Here is a 25,018-nt window from a genome sequence, read left to right as displayed (position 1 = left end):
GTGTGCTTGTTTCTTTCAGTTTATGATCTGTATGTGTTGATATTATACTTGTATTTATTTTCAATATTTACATGGTTAATAACTTGTTAAGTAACTGAACAAGTAGGAAGAAATAAATCAGATAGTACAGGAAGAATTTCTAACGGATAGACTTAGAAATTCCAACACTATGCGCTCCTGGTCCACTGAACCGCTCGCACTTGGAGAAAATTGCTCTCTCTTCATGATGACTTGCTCACTTGAGTTTTGCGTGTCTTCGCCTCTTCGCTAGGCTTCCTTTATAATCTTCAATAAGCCCATATCCCTAACCCTAATCTCCCTTCTAGAATCTCTTGGAGATCAAAAATTGAGATTATTTCTAAATCACTTAGACAATTAAATTATTTATCCTTAGAAAATGACTTCATAGTCCACAATAATTAATTGCCTTTCATTATTGTACTATTCCTACGTTAGATTTAGGAAAGAAGACATAAATCACCTACACCACCAAGCAAGCACCTAGAAGAGGCAAATAATTTTCTTCCACATGCTAAGACACCAAGCCTATCCAGAAGACCTTTTGAATCTGCCACTTGCATCAACACTCCCTCCTAGCAAGGATGGGATTCTCTTGTTGATTTCTGGTAGCATCGGATGTGCTCTAAGTCTCAAATTTTGCAGGGAGGCTTAGACACATGTATTCTCCAATACCCAGAAGTCGTTTTGGGAAATTCTACCCGGAGACAGTTTTATTGAAATAATTATTTATTTTTAATGGGAACCTAAGTCTAAACTTAGGAAATTAAAATAATTAAAGGGTATTAATATAAACTGTGGGTGAAACTTCTAGAAGAAGGCAAGATCAATTCAATATGATCCTAGGCATTGATTAGAATCTAATTTGGGTCGTTGATTGATCAACGAGAGGATTATAAAAGAAGGCTTGATGGGCACTTGGAGAACAGACACAGAAAGAGATCAGAAGTTCGAATTTCTGAAGCAGAGCAGCTGCCGGAAAGATTATCGATAGTGATCTTTCGCAGTGAGGGGTAGAGATAGTATTCGGAAGAGAGAAGCTTTCCTGGGCCGAAGAGTACAAGGCAGAGAGGGCAAAACAACGTCCATAGAGAGGCTGACAGTGGCCCACGCAGAGCTGACGCGGTGGTAGCGCAGAGCCTAGAGGAAGATCGAATTCCTGCTGAAGAAATCGAGTTTCAGAAGCCGAGAGACAGGGTGTGAGACCAGGAGGCTGGAAATCGAAGTTTCTAGGCAGCAAAGGATCTGTAGGAAGAGCAGCGCAGTACCCAGCTAAGGTGAGGCAGAGACTATGTAGGATTGACGCAGATCTGCGCAGAGGCTGACGCAGAGGGGATGCAGAGCCTCCTTCCAGCAAGATCAGAGTCAGCTTTTTCCAGTGACAGGGTGAGATCATCTCACTATTTGTTTTGTCTAGTTTCTCTCTATATCAAATGGCCAGTTGGGCTTCCAACAAATTGTACTCAAATTTACTATTGCATAATAATAAAACCCTCAAAGTTGCTGCACCAGTTTTCCCGCATTGGGTTTTTCGGTGGAAATTTGTCCAAAAACAACTGTGTCACTTGTGTTGTATATTTTTCCTGTTCAGTTTCTTGTTTCGGCATATTATTTTAAATAGTGAATGTTGCAGTTGTATTTACTTTGATATTTACCATAGAACACAATAAATAACTTGTATGGATTAACAAATAAGAAAAGTAACATCAGTTTGTTGCAGTAGGGATTCCGGACTTAGGAATTTTCACATGGTATCAAAGTTGCAGGTGAAGCAAGAAGAATGGAGCCAGAAGACCCAGCGCTAAAGGAAGAAGGGAATTCGAAATTCCTGCAGAGGCAGCAATTCCAATCCCTAGAGGGTTTGCGAAGTTCACGCCAAGAGGGCTAGATTTTCGAAGGAGGTCTCTCTCTGAGTGAGTCGACTAAGAGGCAAGATTTCTAGATCGAAATATGTCAGCAGCAGAGGGAGCAGCGCAAAAGAAGCTTCAGCGAAGAGGGGTTTTCCTAGTGGGACACAGTTTTCTTCAAGCAATTGTTGGGCAGCAAGTGGTCAGGGGGAAGAGAGAGACACGGTAGAGAGAATTCTTCCTCAAAAGACTTCCAGCCAAGGAGTTTGAATTCTTACTAGCTAAGCAGCAGCGGAGAGGGGCAAATCTACAAGCTACAGAAGGGAGTGCGTAGGCCAGTCTAGTGCTGCATAGAGGAGAGAGAAGGCTATTTGACATTTTTTTATTTGGCAGAGATGGCATCCGGTGGATTGAGAAATCAGGACAGGCTGGATGGGGCATCCAACTATGTGATCTGGAAGGCAAGGATGCCATGCCTTCTGGATGAGCATTTTCTCAAAGTCTACGTCGATAGTGTGGTAGCTGAGCCCACAAGTCCAAATCAGCTCAAGAATTACAAGGGATAAATGGCGAAGACAAAAAGAATGATCCTCGACAGAGTGAAGGATCATATAATCTGTCACATAGCTGGCAGATTCACTACCAAGGAGATGTGGGATGCATTTTCGACATTATATCAAGGATCTTCTGAGCAGTGGAAGATGTATTAAAGCAGAAGATGAGATCTACGCAGGTGCAGAAAAGGGAACACATTGATCAGTTCCTCACAAAGCTTCAGGAGACTCGAGATGAATTAGCAGCTCTGGGGTCAACACCTCAAGGTTCCGAGATGGTTAGACTGGCCCTCAACTTAGTCTCAGAGGATTGGCAAGTCTTTGTCTAGAGCATCCTGGGCAGGCGACTTTGCCAAACTGGGATGAGATGTGGGCAGCTCTTAAGCAAGAGGAGGTGAGGAGGGACTTGGTCAAGTGTAAACTTAACAGAAGCAGCAGCAGTGGGTCGAAGCAGAAGGAGGAGGAAGAGAATGCATTCCTCGCATCCAAGGGGCAGCAGGAGCAACAGAGGCGGAAGAAGGACATTTCAAAGATCAAATGCTTCAGCTTTGGTGAACTCGGTCACTACACAACACAGTGTCCTCTCAGGAAGAAGGACAAAGATGAGAAGCATGATCCAAAGGTTGTAGCCGCGAAGATCGAGGAGCATGAGTTGGCCATGACAGTCGAGATACCTCTAAGAGGGAGGTGAGCTGATTTAGAGTTGTATTTCGAAAGAGCTACAGATGGGTAGGATCCTTGAGGAGCCCACCTCTCAGATCAATTCCTTGCTACAAGAGCCCAGAACAGAGGTAGCAGGATGGACCGAGCCAGTGGATGCAGAGAAGTGTAGGAGTGACAATTCCAGTGGCTAGAAGCGCCAGAGACTGAGCAGCGCAGAGCAGAGTTGGCTGCAGTGCAGATGGCACAAAGCAAAGGTCAGCAGCAATGCAGAAGCTTCAGAGGGTCAGCGTAGAGACTAGCAGCAGTCAAACTCCAGCAGCAAGATGCATCATACTGAACACCAGTTCAGTAATTTGGGATGCTTTCCGTTGTTGATGCAGTAGCAGCGGCAGTTGGAGAAGGTTGCATTGCAGATGCAGTTGGCAGTGCCAGTGCCAGCAACAGCACGGATGCATAATTGAGAGGGAGTTGCAGTATAAACGCAGTGTTGACAATGGCAGGGTCAACAGCAGAACATATGCAACATTTGCGCAGTAGTTGGTGGACAGGATGCCAGACATCAACAGCGCAGAAGGAGATGTTACAGAACAGAGTGATGCTTCAGCAAGTTGCATTGCTAAAGCACATTCCACGCTAAGAGGTAGTGTTGATTTTTGGTAGCATCATATGTGCTCTAAGTCTCAAATTTTGCAGGCAGGCTTAGACACATGTATTCTCCAATACCCAAAAATCGTTTTGGTAAATTCCACCCGGAGACAGTTTTATTAAAGTAATTAATTATTTTTAATTAGACCCTAAGTCTAAACTTAGGAAATAAAAATAATTGAAGAGTACTAATATACACTGTGGGTGAAACTTCTAGAAGAAGGTGAATATCAAGTCAATATGATCCTAGCCATTGATTAGAATCTAATATGGGTCGTTGAATGATCAATGAGAGGATTATAACAGAAAACTTGATGGACACTTGGAAAACACACACACACACAGATCAGAAGTTCGATTTTCTGAAGCAAAGCAGCTGCCAGAGAGATTTTCGATAGTGATCTTTTGCAGTGAGGGGCAAAGATAGTATCTATAAGAGGGAAGTTTTCCTGGGCCGGGGAGTACAAGGCAAAGAGAGCAAAACGATGTCTAGAGAGAGGTTGACGCTAGCCCACGCAGAGTTGACGCAGTGGCAGCGCAAAGCCTAGAGGAAGGTCGAATTCTTGCTGAGGAAATCAAGTTTCAGAAGCCGAGAGCTCTAGTGTGAGACCGGGAGGCTGGAAATCGAAGTTTTTGGGCAGCAAAGGATCCGGAGGAAGAGAAACGCAGTCCCCAGCTGAGGTGATGCAGAGACAAATAGGATTGACGCAGAGGCTGACGCAGAAGGGACGTAGAGCCTCCTTCCGATAAGATCAAGGTCAAATTCTTCCAGTGACATGGTGAGATCATCTCACTATTTGTTTTGTCCAGTTTCTCTCTATATCAGATAGCCAATTAGGCTTCCAACGAATTGTAATCAGATTTACCACTGCATAATAATAAAACCCTCAGAGCTCCAGCATTGATTTTCCCGCATTGGGTTTTTCCGGGGACATTTGTCCCATAGTTTTAAAAACCGCTCAGAAAAACTGGTAACCGGTCAAACCGGCCGGTTAGCTAGCTGGCCGGTCCGAACCGGCCTAAAAACCCGGTTAGATCCCTCATTTGCCCGAATTTTGGCCCTAACCGGTGAAAACCGGCCGATTTCCGGTTCCGTCCTAAACCGGCCGGTTTATGGCAAGCCCACCGATTCATGAAATAAGCAATATTTGGTTCTGGTTTTTCGTGAAATAAGCAGTATTTGGTTCTGGTTTTTTGTTGGCATATTGAAGCAGTATTGTCTGAGGTCTTCGGCCCTCTTAGGGCACAAATTGGCTACATATTTTTGGCACAAGTTGAAACTTATTTTAGATCTGGAGCAAAACATCTTTGATTCAATTCTCTGAGCTTGTTCGAGACTATGACAGAGATCCCTTGCAGACTATTGAAAAGATTTTGGTGGCTGATAGAAGATACTTTTGGCAGAGGCTTACTCTGCCATTTTTGACACTAATCTGGTGTGTCATCCAAGGCTGTTCATTGAGGTTAAGAAAGGTTAACTGCGCTCTGTTTCGGCCTCCTCTTGACCATAACACTAAGGCTTACTCTTGGCATATGCTCATTGATCCTTAAGCGCATCTCTGAGCATCTTATTTGGCCTTCTGTCCAAGCCCTAATGCGAGCAAGCCTGTGCATCTTACTGTGATTTTTCATGGAGATTTTGAGGCATCGATCCAAACTTTCTGAGGCACCTTCTTTATGCCAGAGTTTTGGCATAATTCCTATGATGTTGACATTCTTCAGGGATTGAAGCTCCTTTGATGGCAGAGGTTACTCAGCACCTGTGGTAAGCCTTCTTTAATTTATTGGTTGCATTCCTTGTGGCAAATCTAAGACTTGGTGCGGACTGTGGTAAGGACCTTTTGTAGTCATACATCACGGTGACATACTCAGGCTTTCTGAGCCTTCATTCATTGATATAATCTAGGCATTTGTCTGAAGTATATTCAGACCCTTTGTTTGACAGAGCTTGCAAATGATCCATGACAAATCGATGGCCAAATCCTTTTGTATTTGGCATTTGTTTTGACCTTCTGGAGCAAAGCAATTTTATGAGTCATCTCTTGTTGTGACAAGCCTAGTCTGAGATCTGCAGCAGACTATTAGTATCCAGGGCCTATTGCAGGCATATCTGATGTCTGTTCTCTGAGCTTCAAATGTTTGATATCAGCATATGCAATCAGGTTGCTTGACTGTCAATGTCAGTGCCATAAACATTGACCAGAATATTCACCTTTGCATGGTATATAAATGAGCAAACTTTGCATATTTTGTCTCTATTAGCTTGGAATCATGGTTTTACATCTTAAAAATAGTTTTGTTTCATTAAAAATTAATTATTTAATGTATTTTTTTAAAACCGGTTCGTTTAGACCAAACCAGTCCCGGTTAGACCGGTTCCGGTCGGTAAACCGGTTCATTAGGTGGACCGGTCCGGTCACCGGTTCCGGTTTTAAAAACATTGATTTGTCCAAAAACAACTGTCACTTGTGTTGTATCTTTTTCCTGTTCAGTTTCTTGTTTCAGCATATTATTTTAAATAGTGAATGCTGCAGTTGTATTTACTTCGATATTTACTGTAGAACACAGTAAATAACTTGTATGGATTAACAAGTAGGAGAAGTAATATCAGTTTGCTGCAATAGGGATTCCGGGTTTAGTAACTTTCACATCTGCACCACTCGCAGCTTATCTCATTACTTCACAAACTTCCCTTTCACTATAGGCTTAGTGAGAAAATTTTCCACTTGCTCCTCTGTAGAAATGTACTACAATCTCACAACACTTCTCTAGACCCTGTCTCTAATGAAGTGATATCCAATCTTGATGTGCTTGGACCAATCAAGAAACACAAGATTCCCATAGAGCTTAATGCAACTCTAATTATCACAGTGGATCAACATCGGCGCCATCTGTAGATCAAATAATCCTGCAAGCATCTTGTGAAGCCACACTACCTCACAACTCGCCATACCTGCATCCATGTACTCTGCCTCCTCTAAACTAAGTGCCACTGACAGCTACTTCTCGCTAAACCATGAGATCATGGTTGATCCTAATTTGAAACAACATCTAGATGTGGACTTTCTATCCCCTACACTTCATGCCCAATCAAAAGCTGGGTACCCTGGCATCTCCAGTCCTCTAGCTTTGACATATCTTAGTCCAAAGTCCATTGTACCTCACAGGTACCTCAGCACATGCTTTGTTGCCACCCAATGAACCTGTCTTAGCTCCACCATGAAATGGATGAGTTTGTTCACAGCAAAATATATATCCATCCCGTTGTTGACCAGATACATCAGGGAACCTATCAGCTTCCTATTAAGTGTGGGATCCACTAATTCACCTTCAGAAGCACTCGGCTTCTTCAAGTTAGTGATCATCATTGTAGACATATGCCTACAATCCTCCATACTAAACCTCCTCAATATCTCAAGTGCATACTTGCCCTATCAAAGGTAAATATCTCCTAGCTACTATTGAAGAATTGGGTAGCTATGGTCACTATTTACACTGGCAAATTGATGGAGAAACTTCAAATTTTGGAGTTTGATCAAGTCGGCTTTGTTGCTGCACAAACTAGCAGGCTTAGTTTTTAGGCTGAAGCTAGAAGGTACAACAACAATTTTGGACAAGGCCCGCAGTCATCACAGCCTATTTCCCCTTCTCTTCTCGGATTTTCACCAACAGGAGGAGTCTCAGTAACCCTCACTTTTGATTAGTACGTTTATACTAGGGTTTGAAGTGAGGCAAGGATGGCTCCTTCAATGGAAAGATTCAATTAAAGTGAGAGCTTCGAGAGGACATTGGATGACTTTCCACGAAAACCCCTTGAGAGAGATACTATGCAAGACTTAGGGTTGAGAGATATGTTGAGATAAAGGCTCATCCAAGGTCAAGATAGCTAAGAGAAAAGGTTTTGAATGATAAGCTATAACTTGCAAACCTTCAAGAAATCCCCAAGTCAAAGCAGCTTCAAGGGTTCCCACTTGGTACGAAGGCTAGGGCATCAATTATCTCGAGATTCAACTGTGAGAATGACCCCAAAATCGAAGGAGAGCTAGAGGACACCAGTGCAAAAGCTTGTCCAATTAGTTTTGCAAGATCTCACTCCTAAAGGATTTCGCACCAAGCCCTAGAGAGGCTACCAATCCTTGAAGGGACGTGAAAAAGGTGAAAATAATGATGTCTCGTTGAGTTATTGTGATCACCAAGGATCTAGGACCAGTGCCTAGCTATTGGGAAGATTGGAGTCAAAATGATCAAGATTCGGGAAACTTCACTATCCAAGGAAGCCTAAAGAAGCAGCTTTGCTCTCTATGGATGCAACTACACGGCAACTTTAGACTTTTATACTTAGATGGCAATTATTATGGAGTTTCAAAGATCCACATGCAAACAATCCTCTAGGAACATTCGTTCATTCTTTGTCCAATGAGTAACACATGCAAAAATCTTTAATAGTTTAAATGATTCCACTAATTAGCATTAATTAGGGCACATTATTTCACCATAGGAAGATAATTCCATGCATTAGACATCCATTAAAACAAAAAAATAGCATTATATTGCACATACAAGACAAAGAAGAGTATATCCATCCACAATCTTGCCAACAAGAAGCTCCAAGAGAGATAGCGAAATATTTCCACACATCAAAATGCATTTATTCATCCAAATCATTCCATAAATTGCAAGCCGAAAACCTCTAATGAGGGGGCCAAAAATCCTAAGTGTGATGATCAACTACAAATGAGTTCTCTTTAACTTATATGAGCCTCTCACAAGTTTGAATGGTAATTAACTTAAGTAAATCCCCTAATAATATTTTAATGTGCAAATATCAACCTTTTGTTGAGAATTCAATAGGGATGTTAATTCTCTTAACTTGATAACTGTTTGTGTTACCATTTTACTTATTAGCTTTGATCTTTCTTATTCCAATGTGCAATACATCAAACAGCTACCAAAACAACAAGAACAATGACACAATATATAGGCTGCAAGCTAGGGCCAAAACCTCTCCTCTTGAGGGGAAAACCCATAAAATCTCTTCTTATCTTTTATATCTTTCAATTGACGAATACCATGACCTAGACTCAGACAAATACCCTCCAAGATCAAGTCTTCCTTGGCCTCTTTCTGAAATATCTTTAACCTCCCAGTAGATTTGTAATTCTGCTCCCCAGCAACTACTGCAACCGTTGTTGCTTCTTTAGGAGACTCTGATCTCCCTCTAACTGCCTTCCCCTTGACCTCACTTGCCTTGAATTGAGTCCTAGGGCTAGTAAGATGCCCTACAAGACCTTTTCTTTCCTTCCTTCTCTCTTGCTTCCAAAATTGAACCTCAAACTAGCCCAGCACAAAAACCCTAACTTCGCACTTCCAGAAGAATGGAGAGAGACCCAAACACTTTGACTTTTTCGTCCTTCTCTTCTTCACACTTCCTTCTTCGACTTTCTTCTCCTGCCTTCTTCACATAAGAGATGAGTGAATGAATGATTCAAGTGGAGGTCGAGTTCCTCTTATGTATAGGCTTCTTCAAGGGTGGACATGGCTCTTCATGTAGGACGACTTAACAACTCATTAGGCCGACTTGATCTTGGAGGTGTTTGACACTTTCAAGCTAAAATAAATTTTCTTTTATAATTTACAATGTGCCCATAGAGTCTTCCATATATGACAATGACTCTTATACCTAGGACAAATCTTAGAATCACTCAGTGGGTGCTTGACCTATAAAATAAAATAACTTGAGCATGAAACCCATGCTCCAATAATAATAATAATTTCCTTTTCATTTTATATATACAAGAATAAATTTCATACTAATGAAGACCGAACCTAGTTACACATTTTTCAACGCTCCTTCTTAACTAGGGAGGTATTCATAAGAGGTACATGGTCATTCTCAATCTGAAGAGATCTCTTAAGACGAGTCGGATCAGTAACCCATTTGTCTAGCATCATAATAACCAGCATTGTCACATAGCAAGGCCTTGACTAATAGCGCTATCTCTCCACAAGATCAAAGCACAATGTTGGTGGGACCAATGATGTATAAACACCATCATCATTGTCTCTCCAACGTACATACCCCACCCGGGTGTTCACAGAGTATGACCTCCCATTGGACTATTCTTATCTTGGGTAGCTAATCCTCAAAGAATATCGGTCCACGACTACTCTTATCTTGAATGCCTTACCACATTCTCATAGAGTATCAAATGCCGGATGGTTACCAATCCTCCATTCTTTCTTCCCAAGTGAAGACAAGAATGTTGTGTCTATCTCTCACTTTCAATTAGGGAGGACAAATCCACCAAACCAAGCTTGTCCCTTAAGTATACAAGCTTCTTGTTTGGAAGTGATTTCGTCAATATGTCAACTACCTGCTCATCAATGGAGATATGTCGTAGCTACACCACACCATTTTATACTAACTCTCGTATATAGTGATACTTGTTGTTGATATGCTTGTCTTCCCTGTTGAAGTTTCTAAAGTTTACTTAGTTAGAAACCCTCCATGCACTTTATCTGATTTATTCCTACCTACTTGTTATTTTTCCTTGACAAGTTATTTACAATGTAAATACTGAAAATAAACACTAGTGCATGATCAACATATTTTAGATTAGCAACTAAAAGAAACAAGAACAAACACACTATATGACACCATTATTTTTGGACTAATGTCCCCAGAAAAACCCAATGTGGGAAAATCAGTGCAGCTATCTAAGGATTTTCTTATTAAGCAATATCAGAGTACAATTTGGGTGGCGAAACTGGCCTACCCAACTAAGAATTTCCTTGGTAGTAATGCCTCTCAGTTTCTGACAAATCTACTGGCTGAAACCCCGAATAATTCTTCCAGCAGCTACTCAGCACCAATCTGCCCCAGAAACCCCAGTGTCTGTCCAATTTGGACTGCGTCAGCCTCTCCTGGCCTAGCGCTGGCCCTGTGTCAGCCTCTCCTGGCCTAGCGCTAGCCTTGCGTCAACCCTAGGAGGCCCTGCGTCAGCTCTCTGAGCCTCTGCGTCAGCTATGCTAGCCCCTCTGGTGCTCTACGCAGCACTTAGCTACCTCTGCATGGCCCTGCGTGAGCACTGGATGCTCCTACGTCTCTCTCTCTGGCTGCTTTGCTGCTCTCCCGGCACTATCTCTGCCTCTCTGTCTCTCGGTACTCAATACCCCTCAACTGCTCTCCCGATCACTGATTCTATCTATCTTAGCGAACCCCGCTCTAGAGAATAGAATGACTGATCACTCTTGTGTACTCTCCAAGTGACCCTCAAGCCTCCTCTTATACTTTTCCTGTTGACATATCAACGGCCGAGATTAAGTTCATAATCAACGGCTAAGATTAGATCTGGCTTGATCCATGTCTTTTGGACCATTATAACACATATTTATATTAATACACATTAATATTTTATTTTCCCTAAGTTTAGACTTAGGGACTCCATTAAAAATATTAATTATTTTAATATCTCCCAAACTAGTTAGATTCTGTCCAAACCATTTCTGGGTCTTGGAGATCTCATGTGCTATAGCCTCTCCACCAATTTTCGTGGCTAGATCACATCCGATGCTACCCCAAATCAATACTCCCTCTTAGCAAGGACTGTGCTCTAGTAATACTCCTCACTTAGTATCACCCTGATCATCCAACATCAGTCCTTGTGCTGATGATAGGCCTCCCCGCCCAACATCCTCTGCACTGCTGCATCCTATACTGCTGCCCATGGTTCTACCACTGCCATTGTTGCATTTGTACGACAACTCCCTCTGCATCTGTGTTGTCGCTGGTCCTTTCTCTTAGCACTGCATCCACACTGCACCTCCTCTCATCATGTTGCATCGTGTTGCCTACTGCTGCACTGCAACTCAGTTACTGAGAAGTAAGTAACTGATCTCCCAACTAACCTCCCTGTTGGGCTAGAGACACCCACTGATGCTGAAGCTCCCTCTGCTGCTGACAAGTGCTCCCTCTCTCACCTTTGCACTACTGCAACAACTCCCTGCATCTCGCACCGTTGCACACCTCTCTGTGCCTTCCTGCACTGGTGCAACACTCCTGTGCCTCTCGCACTGCTGCACCCTGCTAGCTCTGCGTTGTCTCGGGACTCCTACACTATAGCTCTCTTTGTCGCTCCATCCACATCCGTCTCTACCCGCCCAGCCAATCCTGCTACTCCTCGCCGAGGCTCTCGTAGCAAGGTCTAATCTAAGAGGCTGGGTACCTCGAGGATCCTGCCCCTCATCGCCTGTAGTCCGCCTGACTACAGCTCGATGTCTCCCCACTTTCGCTCAAGTGGTGCGTGTGCACTCATGGCACAGTGATCGTTTGTCAAAACTTCCTTCTCTGCCCGTGTTGGCGCTGCCTTAGTCTCGAAAGACTCTCCCTTACTCTTCTTCCTTGGACACTGGGTCGCATAATGACCCAGCTCCCCACAGTGGAAGCACTTGATCTTGGAGAGATCTTTCTTCTTCTGCTTCTCCTGCTTTCCCTCAGATGCTAGGGCCACATCCTCCTCCTCCTGCTTGACCTTGATCCCTTTGTTGCTGCTACCTGTCTTCGAATACCATCTGATCTCTTCCTGGAAAAGAGTTGCCCACATCTCGTCCCAAGGTGGGAGAGTCCCTCTCCCCAAGATACTCTGGACAAATACTACCCAATCTTTTGAGATAGCATTCAGGGTTGTCCTCACCATAAGCTCCTGATCCGGTGTTGCTCCTATAGCAGTCAATTGGTCTTGGATCTCCTTCAGTCCTTCGAAGAAGGTGTCAATCGATTGACCCTTCTTCATCTGATACAACCTCATCTGGTTCTCGAGCAGCATTCTTCTCTGCACAGAAGTATGCTGGTACAGTTACTTGAGAGCCTCCCACATCTCAAATGTCGTTTCCTTCTCGGTTATATGTGGTACCACATGATCCTTGACCCCGTCAAGGATAATGCACTTGGCCCTCGCCATCGCCTCTTCGTACATGTCATTATCATTGGGATCGACTGGGACAGCTATTACCTTCAAGGCGAAGTTCTTGACACGATTCCTGTCGAGCACTAATAAGATTCTAGCCTTCCAGACTGCGAAATTCAATGCTCCGTCCAGTCTATCCTGGTCTCTTACCCCGTGTAGTGCCATGACGCTCCTCTACTTCCCTCCTAGAAGTTCTCTGTTGGACTCCTTTGACTCTCTACTTCCTGTCTAGAAGTTCTCTTCTGGACTCCCTCTAAGTTCTGATTTCCCTCCTGGAAATCCTTTTGTCGCTTCTCAAGATGCCCCCTACTCTGATCGTCTTGTGCAACCACACTGTTGATCTGGGTTCCTCGGCTAGAAACCCTTGGTAACAACTCCTCTGGCCCTGCTCTGTCAGGTACTATTCTAAATACAATACCTCACCAGCTCCACTCTGCAATATTCTTGCAGCCTTCTAGACCCCAGCAACTGCCTCTTTGTGAACTGCATCAACCACTCTCTGCCTCATGCTGGCTTTGTGTCACCCTGGATGGGTTTGCGTCAGCCTGGGATGCCCTGAATCAGCCCTCTGTCCCTCTACGTCAGCAGCCTCTCTGAGGCTCTGCGCAACGCCCAGCTTCCTCTGCGTGGCTCTCGCTGGCTCTACATCACACTCCTTGGCTTCTGCGCTGCTAGAAACAGCTTTTGTCAACTCGGGATAGTTTTTTTTTGCTGCTATTGCTCTGCTCGGCTGATGTCCCTTAGTTCTCCTATGATCTGCAATAACGCTCCGATACCATGTTAAAGTTTTTAAGTTTACATAGTTAAAAACCCTCCATGCACTTTATCTGATTTATTCCTACCTACTTGTTATTTTTCTTTAACAAGTTATTTACAATGTAAATACTGAAAATAAACACTAGTAAATGCTCAACATATTACAGATTAGCAACTAAAAGAAATAAGAACAAACACACCGTATGACACCATTATTTTTGGACTAATGTCCCCGGAAAAACCTAATGTGGGAAAACCGATGCAGCTATCTGAGTGTTTTCTTATTAAGCAATATCAGAGTACAATCTGGGTGCCGAAACTGGTCTACCCAACAGAGAATTTCCTTGGCAGTAATGCCTCTCAGTTTCTAACAAATCTACTAGCTGAAACCCCGGATAATCCTTCCGATAGCTACTCAGCACCAATCTGCCCCAGAAAACCCCAGCGTCTACCCAATCTGGACTGCGTCAGCCTCTCCTGGCCCAGCGTTGGCCTTGCGTCAGCCTCTCCTGGCCTGCGTCAACCCCAGGAGGCCCTACGTCAGCTCTCTGAGCCTCTACGTCAACTACGCTGGCCCCTCTGGTGCTCTGCGCAGTGCTTAGCTGCCTCTGCGTGGCCCAGCGCAAGCACTGGCTGCTCTTGTGTCTCTCTCTCGCTGCTCTGCTACTCTCTCAGCACTATCTCTGCCTCTCTATCTCTTTGTACTCAATGCCCCTCAGCTGCTCTCTTGATCACTGATTCTATCTCTCTTAGCAAACCCCACTCTAGATAATAGAATGACTGATCACTCTAGTGTACTCTCCAAGTGACCTGTTGACCACTGGAGTGGCACCTGATGATTATATGAAGACTCCATGCCCAAGGATGATCCAGAGGACACTTGTACCATCAGATATCATCAGTCAACGGAGTTTTTTAACTCTAATTCTATCTTCTTATCATCTTTCTTGTACCTAGATTCCACACGCTACAGGAAATTGTAATAAGTGATACTAGTAATGATGAGTTTTGAATCTTTAACAGGCCTAGGATATTGGGACTCGATCAGCGAACGAGTACACCTTGGAGTGTTTTTTTTATCTGGTTAATTATCCCTTCTTTTTCAGAGGCGGATAATTTTCTAGGTTTCTTCACTCACATTTTACCCCAAAGTCGGGGTGACGGTTTGAAGGTTGAGCCCCTGACACATCTTAGTGTCTAGAATCGATGTATATTACCATACTAGATCAGACAAAAATATTTGTGGAATTTGATTAGGTCTAGGTAGTCATTTTTAATTTTTTTAGATTTCCCGCAGGTCAAAAATTACAAATAAAATTGTATTTAAATTGTAATAAGTGTTGTCTAGAGAAGTTGTATGGGGTATAAGTAATCAAATTTACACCTCTCACCCTTAACTATCTACTATGACACACTTTAAGAGGTTAATACTATGTTTTGGACCCTCAAAACCCACTTTTCCTAAGTTTAGTGGGAAATCTGGCAATTAATTAAGCCAAAAATTAAATAAATGGAGAAAAATAAATATCCACACATGCTAAATGTTGTGGAAATGAGGTGGAAAATTATGGGGGAATTAAAGTGAAGTCCCAAGGTGATGTGGACTCCTAAAATTAAGAAAAGGACATGTGCTCAAATAAAATCGAATTTCTGGCATTAAATGAAAAATTTGCTTGGAAATTCGAATTTGTGAAGTTAATGCACATTTGGGAGGATTTTGGAGAATATTTGGTGGATATTTTTGTGGGAAATTGTCCCCACATGGGTTACCACCCATATACACTTGTCATTCCACCATAAAATTCGAATTTGGCACATAAGGGAAGAAGAAAATGATGTCCACTTGCCAGAATTCGATTTTTACACTTAGCATTGGAGCTCCATTCAACAAATTCGAATTTCTCTTTGGGATTGTCACCTCATGCCACTTGTTTAATCACTTCTACATTGGGATTGGCTCCAATGTCATTTTTCATTATCATTCTTCATTGGGATTTGCTCCCAACTCTCTATATAATAGAGCCATGGGCTCTCACATTGCAGAATATTGTTACTAGCTATTGTGCTTGCAAAAGTGCTGCTGCCTTATACACTTTCAGAAATATCAATAAAGACTGGAGTTTCATTCATGAGGTGTTCCTCCTTTTTGAGTGTGATGAATTGTTGAACATTGGTATAATTCTTTTTACTCATGCTTTGATCTAATATGTTTCCATATGCTCTTGTAGATTTGTTAATGTAGAGCTATCTTGCATTGACATTTGATTTAGAAGTATGCTCTAGGTATAAAACGCTCTAGTTAGTTTTAAATATATCTCTAGAGTTTTTTATCATTGTTTATCGCTAAATTTATATGGAACTAATTCTTGATTGAAGTTTTGTAGAGGGAACATCTTGTTGGGATTACAGAATCAAGCATGAGGGGAAGTCTTTGGAGAGACCAACCCACTATTGATACATTCTTAAAGGAACTATCATTTGTTCTTTGAACCTTGATAGTCTTATTTTACAAAGTGGTTTTGCAAGGATTTCGGCACATAGCTCGTACACAAGCCGAGAACTTCTAAATTTAAATCTCTTTTAAAAAAACATCGTACTTCATTTCTTTCATTTGCTATCTAAGAGTTTGAAGATGGCTAAGCAAAGACGAGAGTTTACTCTCACTTTTTAGCTTAACCTTTTGTAAATTATAACTGTACATATACATTTTATCTTGCTGATTTTTCCATTAATACTTAACTTATTTTGCAGCCATTGTTTGGATTGTTTGCTAACTCTTGTGTGGCAGATTTTGAAGAGCAACTTCCCGCAACATCCAACAAGTGTTTGCAGAACCTTTGGCAAGTGTTGGGGGTTCGATTTCCAAGGATGTTGTGAGCCCTTTTGAGGCTTATTTTGGCCAAATCGAGTTCGCTAGAGGCCTGCCCATTTTCCTCTCTAAGTCATGGGCATTTGGAGGAAACTCACACCTTGTTTCCCTTGCATAAGTTTTGTGAGATCTTGTCACTACTTTCTCAAAAAAAGAGGTCTAGTGTCCAAGTTCCAAACAATTATTGTGAGGAATCTCCTTGAAGTATAGTTGAGAACTTTGAAGGGCCCTCTTCTCATTGTAATATTAATATGTAAAAATTTCTGTTTTCCCACCCCGGATTTCAGTTTCTCCTTATTTCTCCCATGTAGTTAAATGCCCATTCCCATAACCATACATTTAACAGACTGAAAAAAAAAAAAATATTGCTGAAAACACAAATTCTGGAAATTTTTCAGAATGCTAGAAATTGCAGAATTAAAAATCAGCAATCAAAAACAGCGATTAAAACACATTAAAACACTGATATTTTTTGTCAACTTGACCCTGGAAAAACCCCCTACAACTCTTGGGGAAAACCAGTTTGAGAGCTCTTCTTTATTTCTGAAAATTGCCTTTTTACAGTGAGAATTATTCAGCAAAAAATTAGCAAGCAAATTTACAACTTATCTCCTTTCCCGTGCCTCACAGCAATCTGGAAATTACAGCAAACAAGACAGCAATAAATGCTGTACGGCCTCCGTTTTGTGTGCAGAAAAATCAGCAAACTGCTCCTCGATTTTTGTGCAAAAATCTGCCTTTCACTATGTGCTGAATCAGTTGTACAAATCTGCTCAACTGCTGCCTTGGAATGTGTGCCACGCTGATGTCTCCTTCTCCTCCCTGCTCAGAAATCTCTCTTGCTCTCTTGCTCTCCTTCTCCCAATCTGCTCATGAAACAATGAATGACATTTTCCTCCTTTTCCTCTTTTAATATAACTCCAAGTGACTTTTGGGTGATCCAAGTGACTTTTGGGTGATCTCTAAATACAATGGCTGAAATAGATTTAGATCAATGGCTGAGATTAAATGCTCATTTAAATCTCACTTTCTATTTTTTAATTCACCCCACTTTAATAAAGACCCACTTAGTCATTTATTTCCAAAGTCACTTTTCCTTTCTAATTTTTCATTTACTTTATAAAAGTTACTTTAAAATTAGACTTAGTAACTTTATCACTTAAAGTCACTTTTAAATTAAATTTTACTTTATAATATTATAAAGTCACTTTAGGAGAAAAATTAAATTCTTTTGGACACTTTTCCCTAGGCCAAAGATCAAAGCCTAAGGGAACCACCTGTCCTCCGGTACCAAATTTCAACACTCCCTCTTACCGAGGAAGGTGTTCCTCACCACACCCATCTTGTCCCTGAAGTAGACATGCTTGCCCCGTGGTAAGGCTTTGGTAAGAATATCTGCAACCTGCTCATCAGTGGAAATATACTCAAGTTTCACAACTCCCTTCTGAACATAGTCTCTGATGAAATGATATCTGATCCCGATATGCTTTGACCTGTCATGAAATACTAGATTCTCCGTGAGTTTAATGCAACTCTGATTATCACAGTAAATCACTGAAGGTCTCAACGACTGACCAAATAAGCCAAACAACATCTTGCGAAGCCAGATGGCCTCACAACTACCTAGACTGGCTGCCATATATTCTGCTTCCGCTGAACTCAGTGCTACTGACTGCTGCTTCCGGCTGAACCATGACACTACTGCTGAACCCAACCCAAAACAACACCCTGAAGTGCTCTTCCTATCAGAAGCACAACCTGCCCAATCAGAATCAGTGTAACCTGCCAATCTCACTCCATCTCCCTGCCTGTAGTCCAGACCATAATCCACTGTCCCCTGCAAGTACCGCAAAATGTGTTTTGCAGCCACCCAGTGAACCTTCCTAGGCTCACACATAAACTGACTCATCATTTTGACTGCAAAACAGATATCTGGTCTAGTGTTGACCAAATACATCAAGGAACCAATCAGCTGCCTGTACAATGTGGGATCCACCAACTCGGAATCCGAAGCATGAAGCTTCTTCCAGTTGGTGATCATCGGTGTCGACATGGGTCTACAATCCTCCATGTGGAATCTGCTAAGGATGTCCACAATATACTTCCCCTGCCCCAGGAAGAAATGCCCCTCCTCCTGCCACAACTCCAAACCCAAAAAGTAATGCATCAAGCCGATGTCCTTCATCTCAAACTCCGCCGCAAGATCTCTCTTGCAGTGCTCTATGAGTCTCTTTGCACCTGTAATGATCAAGTCATCCACATACAGCACCAGAATGAGAGGCTCCTCACCAATCACAATAAAGTAAAGATTCGGATCTACCTCACTCTTTGTGAAACCCATCCCCTGCAAGTATGCATCTATCCTGGAGTACCAAGCTCTGGGAGCTTGCTTCAGGCCATAAAGGGCCTTCTTCAGTCTGCACACATGGGACTCCTTCCCATGCACCTCAAAGCCCTGTGGCTGCTCAATGTTCACCTCCTCCTGTATGAAGCCATTGAGAAATGCGGTCTTCACATCCATCTGGTGGATCTTCCAACCCATCTCTGCTGCTATCGATATAATGGAGCGGATCGAAGTATATCGAGCCACGGGAGCGAAGGTCTCCTCATAATCAACTCCCTCTACCTAGGAGAACCCTCTAGCCACAAACCTCGCTTTGAATTTCTCAATGCTGCCATCTGCAGCATGCTTTACCTTGTAAAGCCATCTGGAAGTAACCACGGATTTGCCCTCAGGCCTCGGCACCACCTCCCAAACATCATTCTTCATGATAGAAGAATACTCCTCCTGCATGGCCTCTCTCCAGACCTGCTGGCTAGCTGCCTCCTCATAGCTAGAAGGCTCAGAGTCAAGGATGCTGGTAACCATCGCCATATAACTACAAAACCTCTCAGGTGGTCTATTCTCTCTGACCGGCCTCTTCGGCTCAGCAACAGATGTGGCATCTCTCAAGGTGTCCTGAAGCCACTTGGGCTTCCTCTTCCCTGAGCATGCTTCTCCCATAGGAGAATGAAACTCCTCGTCCTCATCACCATCAGTAGCCTGAACTCCTGACTGTCTGTCTGCTGTCCTCCTGCCTGCACCTGAACCTGTAGAAGCTGAAGTACCGTGTGAACTGTCCATCAGTGGACTCCCTAGTGAACTGCTCTGTGAACTGCTCTGCATGCTGCCCGGAGCACCACCCCTCTGGCTCGATGAGCCACTGCTCACTGACGGACCTGACATCCTCATAGATGTACCTCCTGATCCTCCTGATCCCTGCCCACTGGATCCCTGCGACTGACTCAACTGCTGCTGAGGGTCTGGCTGATCCAGATACTCTAACTCCCGTGACCTCCTAAAGGCCCTGTCCTCCTCGAACTTCACATCCCGTCTGACAACAACTCTCCTCTGTGCAGGAATGTAAATCCGAAAGGCCTTTGAGGTCTCACTGTAGGCCACAAAGATACCCTTCTCTGCGGTGGGCTCTAGTTTGGTCCTCTTCTCCTTGGGTATATAGGAGTATGTTATGCATCCAAAGATATGAAGATGACCAATATCAGGCTTCTTCCCAGAGAAAGCCTCCTCCGGAGTCATGTGCCCCAAGGCACGATGCGGACTCCTGTTCTGCAAGTAAACAGCTGTGTTGCAGGCCTCTGCCCACAAGAACAATGGCAACCCCTGATCATGTATCATGGCTTTGGCAGCCCCTATGATGGATCTGTTCTTCCTCTCCGCAACCCCGTTCTGTTGGGGGTTGTAAGGAACAGTGAACTCCCTCCTAATGCCTGCCTCCGCACAATAGTCAACAAACTCTCCAAAGGTGTACTCTCCTCCATTGTCCGACCTCAAGGACTTGATCTTTCGACCTGTCTGAGTCTCCACAAGAGCTCTGAACTCCTGAAACCGCTTGAAGACCTCACTCTTGGTCTTCAAAAAATAAATCCAGGTCCTCCTGGTGTGATCATCAATGAATAAAACATAGTACTCATATCCACTCAAGGAAACATGAGACATCCGACCGCTCACATCGGAATGAATCAAATCAAGTATCCCCGTCGCTCTGCTGTCACTGCTGGGAAAAGGGGATTTGGCAAACTTGCCCATCGCACAACCTCTGCAAGTATCAAAGTGATCAGTACTGAAATCTGGCACACCTGTAGTGATCTCCCGCAATGTCCTCAAGGCTCCATGATACATATGTCCCATCCTGCGGTGCCAAATCTCACACAGCTCAGAACTACTAGCTCTGCTGTCGATACTACTGCTCAATGCCAAAAGGGGCTGAAATGCAAACTTGTACACCTTTGCATGGCGTACACCTATCACTCTAGCTGAATCAGCTAGAGTGCCCCTGGGATACATCAACACCTGTCCTCCCCTGAACAGTACCTCATATCCTCTGTCCTCCAAAGCTGAGACGGATATGAGGTTCTTCCTCATCCCTGGCACATAAAGAACCTCTGACACCTTCAAGGGAGGTTTGGACTCCCTCTGAAATGTCACTGTCCCCACCCCAACTGCTCTAACAACTCTGTCATCACCGAGTACTACCTCAATATCAGTGCCACTCTCTAAAAGCTCTGAGAAGTACTCACGGACTCCTGTCATGTGACGTGAAGCCCCACTATCCACATACCAGATACCTGAAGATGCTCCGCTAATCGAGGGAAAGGCATGCTCCCTCTGAACCTGTGTGGCAGGTGATCCTGCACTAGAGGACTCACACGTAGTGAACGCAAACTCCCGGTCAAAACGACCTGCAAAGTCCTCAATCTTTGCTGAAGCTGCCACGTCCTGGTTCTTCCCCTTCTTCTTCTTCTTCTCCGGACACACAACTGCATAGTGTCCCATCTTTTGACAATTCCAACGCTTCACCTTGGAATAGTCCTTCTGTGTGTTCCCCTGTTTACCTTTACCTTTGCCTTTGCCCCCACCACTGCTTGTGGAAGCCTGCTTCTTCCCTTTGCCTTTCTTGCCTCCTGCCACCAGTGCTACGTCCTCATCCTGCTCAACTGGCTTGGCTGCCCCAAGCTGTCCTTTCCTGATCTCTGTCTGAATACAATCATCCCAAAACCTCTCCCATGTGGAAAGGGTCTCACGTGCACAAACCCCATCAGCAAAGTTCAAACATGAACGGGGGAGGCCATTCACTGCAATACGCACCAACTCAGTGGATGGAATGGCCTCTCCAATCGCTGCCAACTCATCTCTCACATTGGTAATCTTTGTGAGATATCCAACTGCACTATCATTCCCCATCTTAATGTTCTTCAGCTTCTCCTTCAGGACCATCTTCCGGTTCTCATTGGTACTCTGGTAGAGATTGGACAATGCTGTCCACATCTCATGGGCATTGCTCTTTCCTCTCACATGAGGAATGCAATGGTCTTTGATTCCGTCTAGAATCAGCCTCTTACCCTTATTGTTCTTCTTTTTATACTCAGCCAACTGAGTAACATCAGTGGGCACAACAACAGGGTTCTGTGCGGTATGCACCATGATATCCCAGACTTCTGCCTCCTCAAAGAAACTCTGCATTCTCTCCTTCCAAACGCTGTAATTTATATGCCCATCCAGCCTATCCTCCACCCTCAATCCCAATGACATCCTGTTGTCCTAAAACTGAAAAATAGCACTGCTGTAGTAAAGATAAAACTGTTGTTTATGAAAAAATCAGCTTACTGGAATTTTGTGAGTGAAAAATCAGCAACTGTAATTTTTCCTTTTGTTGTCCCAAACTGCCCTTCAGCACTCAAGCTCTGATACCATGTAAAAATCTCTGTTTTCCCACCCCGGTTTTCAGTTTCTCCTTATTTCTCCCATGTAGTTAAATGCCCATTCCCATAAACATACATTTAACAGACTGAAAAAAATAAATATTGCTGAAAACACAAATTCTGGAAATTTTTCAGAATGCTGGAAATTGCAGAATTAAAAATCAGCAATCAAAAACAGTCATTAAAACACATTAAAACACTGATATTTTTTGTCAACTTGACCCTGGAAAAACCCCCTACAACTCTTAGGGAAAACCAGTTTGAGAGCTCTTCTTTATTTCTGAAAATTGCCTTTTTATAGTGAGAATTATTCAGCAAAAAATCAGCAAGCAAATTTACAACTTATCTCCTTTCCCGTGCCTCACAGCAATCTGGAAATTACAGCAAACAGGACAGCAATAAATGCTGTACGGCCTCCGTTTTGTGTGCAGAAAAATCAGCAAACTGCTCCTCGATTTTTGTGCAAAAATCTGCCTTTCACTATGTGCTGAATCAGTTGTACAAATCTGCTCAACTGCTGCCTTGGAATGTGTGCCAAGCTGCTGTCTCCTTCTCCTCCCTGCTCAGAAATCTCTCTTGCTCTCTTGCTCTCCTTCTCCCAATCTGCTCATGAAAGAATGAATGACATTTTCCTCATTTTCCTCCTTTAATATAACTCCAAGTGACTTTTGGGTGATCCAAGTGACTTTTGGGTGATCTCTAAATCCAATGGCTGAAATAGATTTAGATCAATGGCTGAGATTAAATGCTCATTTAAATCTCACTTTCTATTTTTTAATTCACCCCACTTTAATAAAGACCCACTTAGTCATTTATTTCCAAAGTCATTTTTCTTTTCTAATTTTTCATTTACTTTATAAAAGTTACTTTAAAATTAGACTTAGTAACTTTATCACTTAAAGTCACTTTTAAATTAAATTTAACTTTATAAAATTATAAAGTCACTTTAGGAGAAAAATTAAATTCTTTTGGACACTTTTCCCTAGGCCAAAGATCAAAGCCTAAGGGAACCACCTGTCCTCCGGTACCAAATTTCAACATAATAAAAGATCTAACTTGCTTGTGGGAGCTTGGGATTTCTCCCATGGTATGCTATCTCCCCATTTAGAGGGAGGCTTCTCTTGGGTGGATTGACATTTGCATGGTTTAAGCTTTCATACTTCATTCACTTACATGCATGCTTTAATTGGGAATTAACACAACCTCACTATCACATTTCATTAAGTTAAAGTTTGTTACAATTTCATTTGAGCTTTGCATTTTCTTTCTCATTGTTGCTTGGTGCTACAAGCTTACACTTTACTTTGGGCAATCCATCCTTTACATGCAAGCATTTTATATTCGTAACAAACTTTGATTCGTTTCCATTTACCTTGGTAAATTGTTTCATGAGCACTTGAATACATGCTTCAATTGTATGCTACATTGTTATCTTGAATATTAGAGCAATTTATTGTCATTGTCTATTTGAAACAAATTTTACTTTCAAGCAAATTACTTGTATCATTTTAATTCATTGATGAACCAGTGTTGATAATATCGGTATCGGGAAAATATCGGTGAGGGTCCAGAAAATATCTTATCAACAATATCGGCGAAAATATCGGCAAGCATAAAAAATGCATAATATGTTCATTTTTTTCAAATTTTTAAACATATAAAGCAATAACAACGTGAAATAAACACATTGGCACATGAATATGAAGAAAACACTAATATATATGATGTCAAATAGAAATGATACATCAAAGGTGATACCAAATCCTGCTGATCCCTCATAATTGTCCATTCAAGGACTCAAATGTGGAGAACCAATACAAAATAACATCACATATATAAAAGTATCTCATCATCATGAGTTATATGTAGCATAACAAATAAAACTAGCAGCTATCTATCTGAAATCACTGCCCTCTCCCCCTTTTACAGGAAAACATGATGGGCTGTTTGCCAAGCCTGCCCCTAGTAGTAGAAGGCCCTGACCCTACCTCTGCACCTAATGTCAAATAATGAGTGCTAGGTATGGGGCTATGCTCTCCTATATCTATAGCAGATGGTTTTGATGCTAATGCTCCCATAGTGTCCTCCTCCTCCTCCTCCTGCTCCTCCTCTAAGTGTTGTTGCTCCTCCAACTCCAAGTCCTCCTCTTGCTGCCCCTGCTCTAATGGATCATCTGCCACTGGCTCTAACCATGAAGGTGACTCCTCCAAGATGGGCTCCTCAGACCCCACCCTCCACAGAGACAATACATCAATATTGTCTAAGGAAATGGCATCTGGATCCATTGGTGATTCTATTTGCCTCACTCGAAGTCGGATGTTGTAATGCACATACACCAAATCGTTGAGGCGTGTGAACTCCAACCTGTAAGAGTGTCAAAAAAAGTAATGAGTCTTGACTCTTGACTCTTGACACTTGAAGGTCATAAATTAAAAATTACAATAAGAATAATTGTTCAACTAAAGGCTTGAGCTCAAAGTTATACTTGTTGCGCTTTTTGGCGTGTATTTTCTCAAATACACTCCAATTGCGCTCACACCCTGAAGAGCTACATGTTTGACTCAAGATTCGTATGGCCAATTTCTGCAAATTTGGTGCCCTTGCACCATAGCTTCGCCGCCAAATATCTACAACAAAATAATAAAATAAAAAATTCAAAAACTTAAAACATAATTAAACTTTCAAATAAAAGTTACATAATTGAATTTAAAAAAAATAGAATTATAAATTTATAAGTAAGGAAATTCTAAATTGAAAATTCTAATTTCTAATGAGTGATGACTTGTCACTTACGTGGCATGAAGAGGGTCATTTCCCTAATAGCATCATCAAAGCCAAATAGGCCAACACAATCCCGATAAGACTGTATCTCGCGATTGATTTTGCTACGAAGCTCAGGATCAGGTACCATCCTCTGAATACAGGAATGGAGCCCTTCCA

At 42.6% G+C, this 25,018-nt stretch overlaps 1 protein-coding gene across 2 annotated transcripts in view; it reads right to left on the bottom strand.

Annotated features, from left to right (window-relative positions):
* LOC149173681 (transcription factor GTE6-like) overlaps nucleotides 1-25,018 on the bottom strand; it is a 359,882-nt gene that overhangs the window by 192,084 nt on the left and 142,780 nt on the right. The window lies entirely within an intron of this gene.

Source organism: Pinus tabuliformis, chromosome 4_2 (genome assembly GCF_031772625.1).
Source record: "Pinus tabuliformis cultivar Carrire ecotype Pingquan chromosome 4_2, CPIR1, whole genome shotgun sequence".
NCBI classification, from domain to species: domain Eukaryota; kingdom Viridiplantae; phylum Streptophyta; class Pinopsida; order Pinales; family Pinaceae; genus Pinus; species Pinus tabuliformis.
Note: the sequence above shows the minus strand (reverse complement) of the source record. Positions and strands in the feature narration are given on the sequence as shown.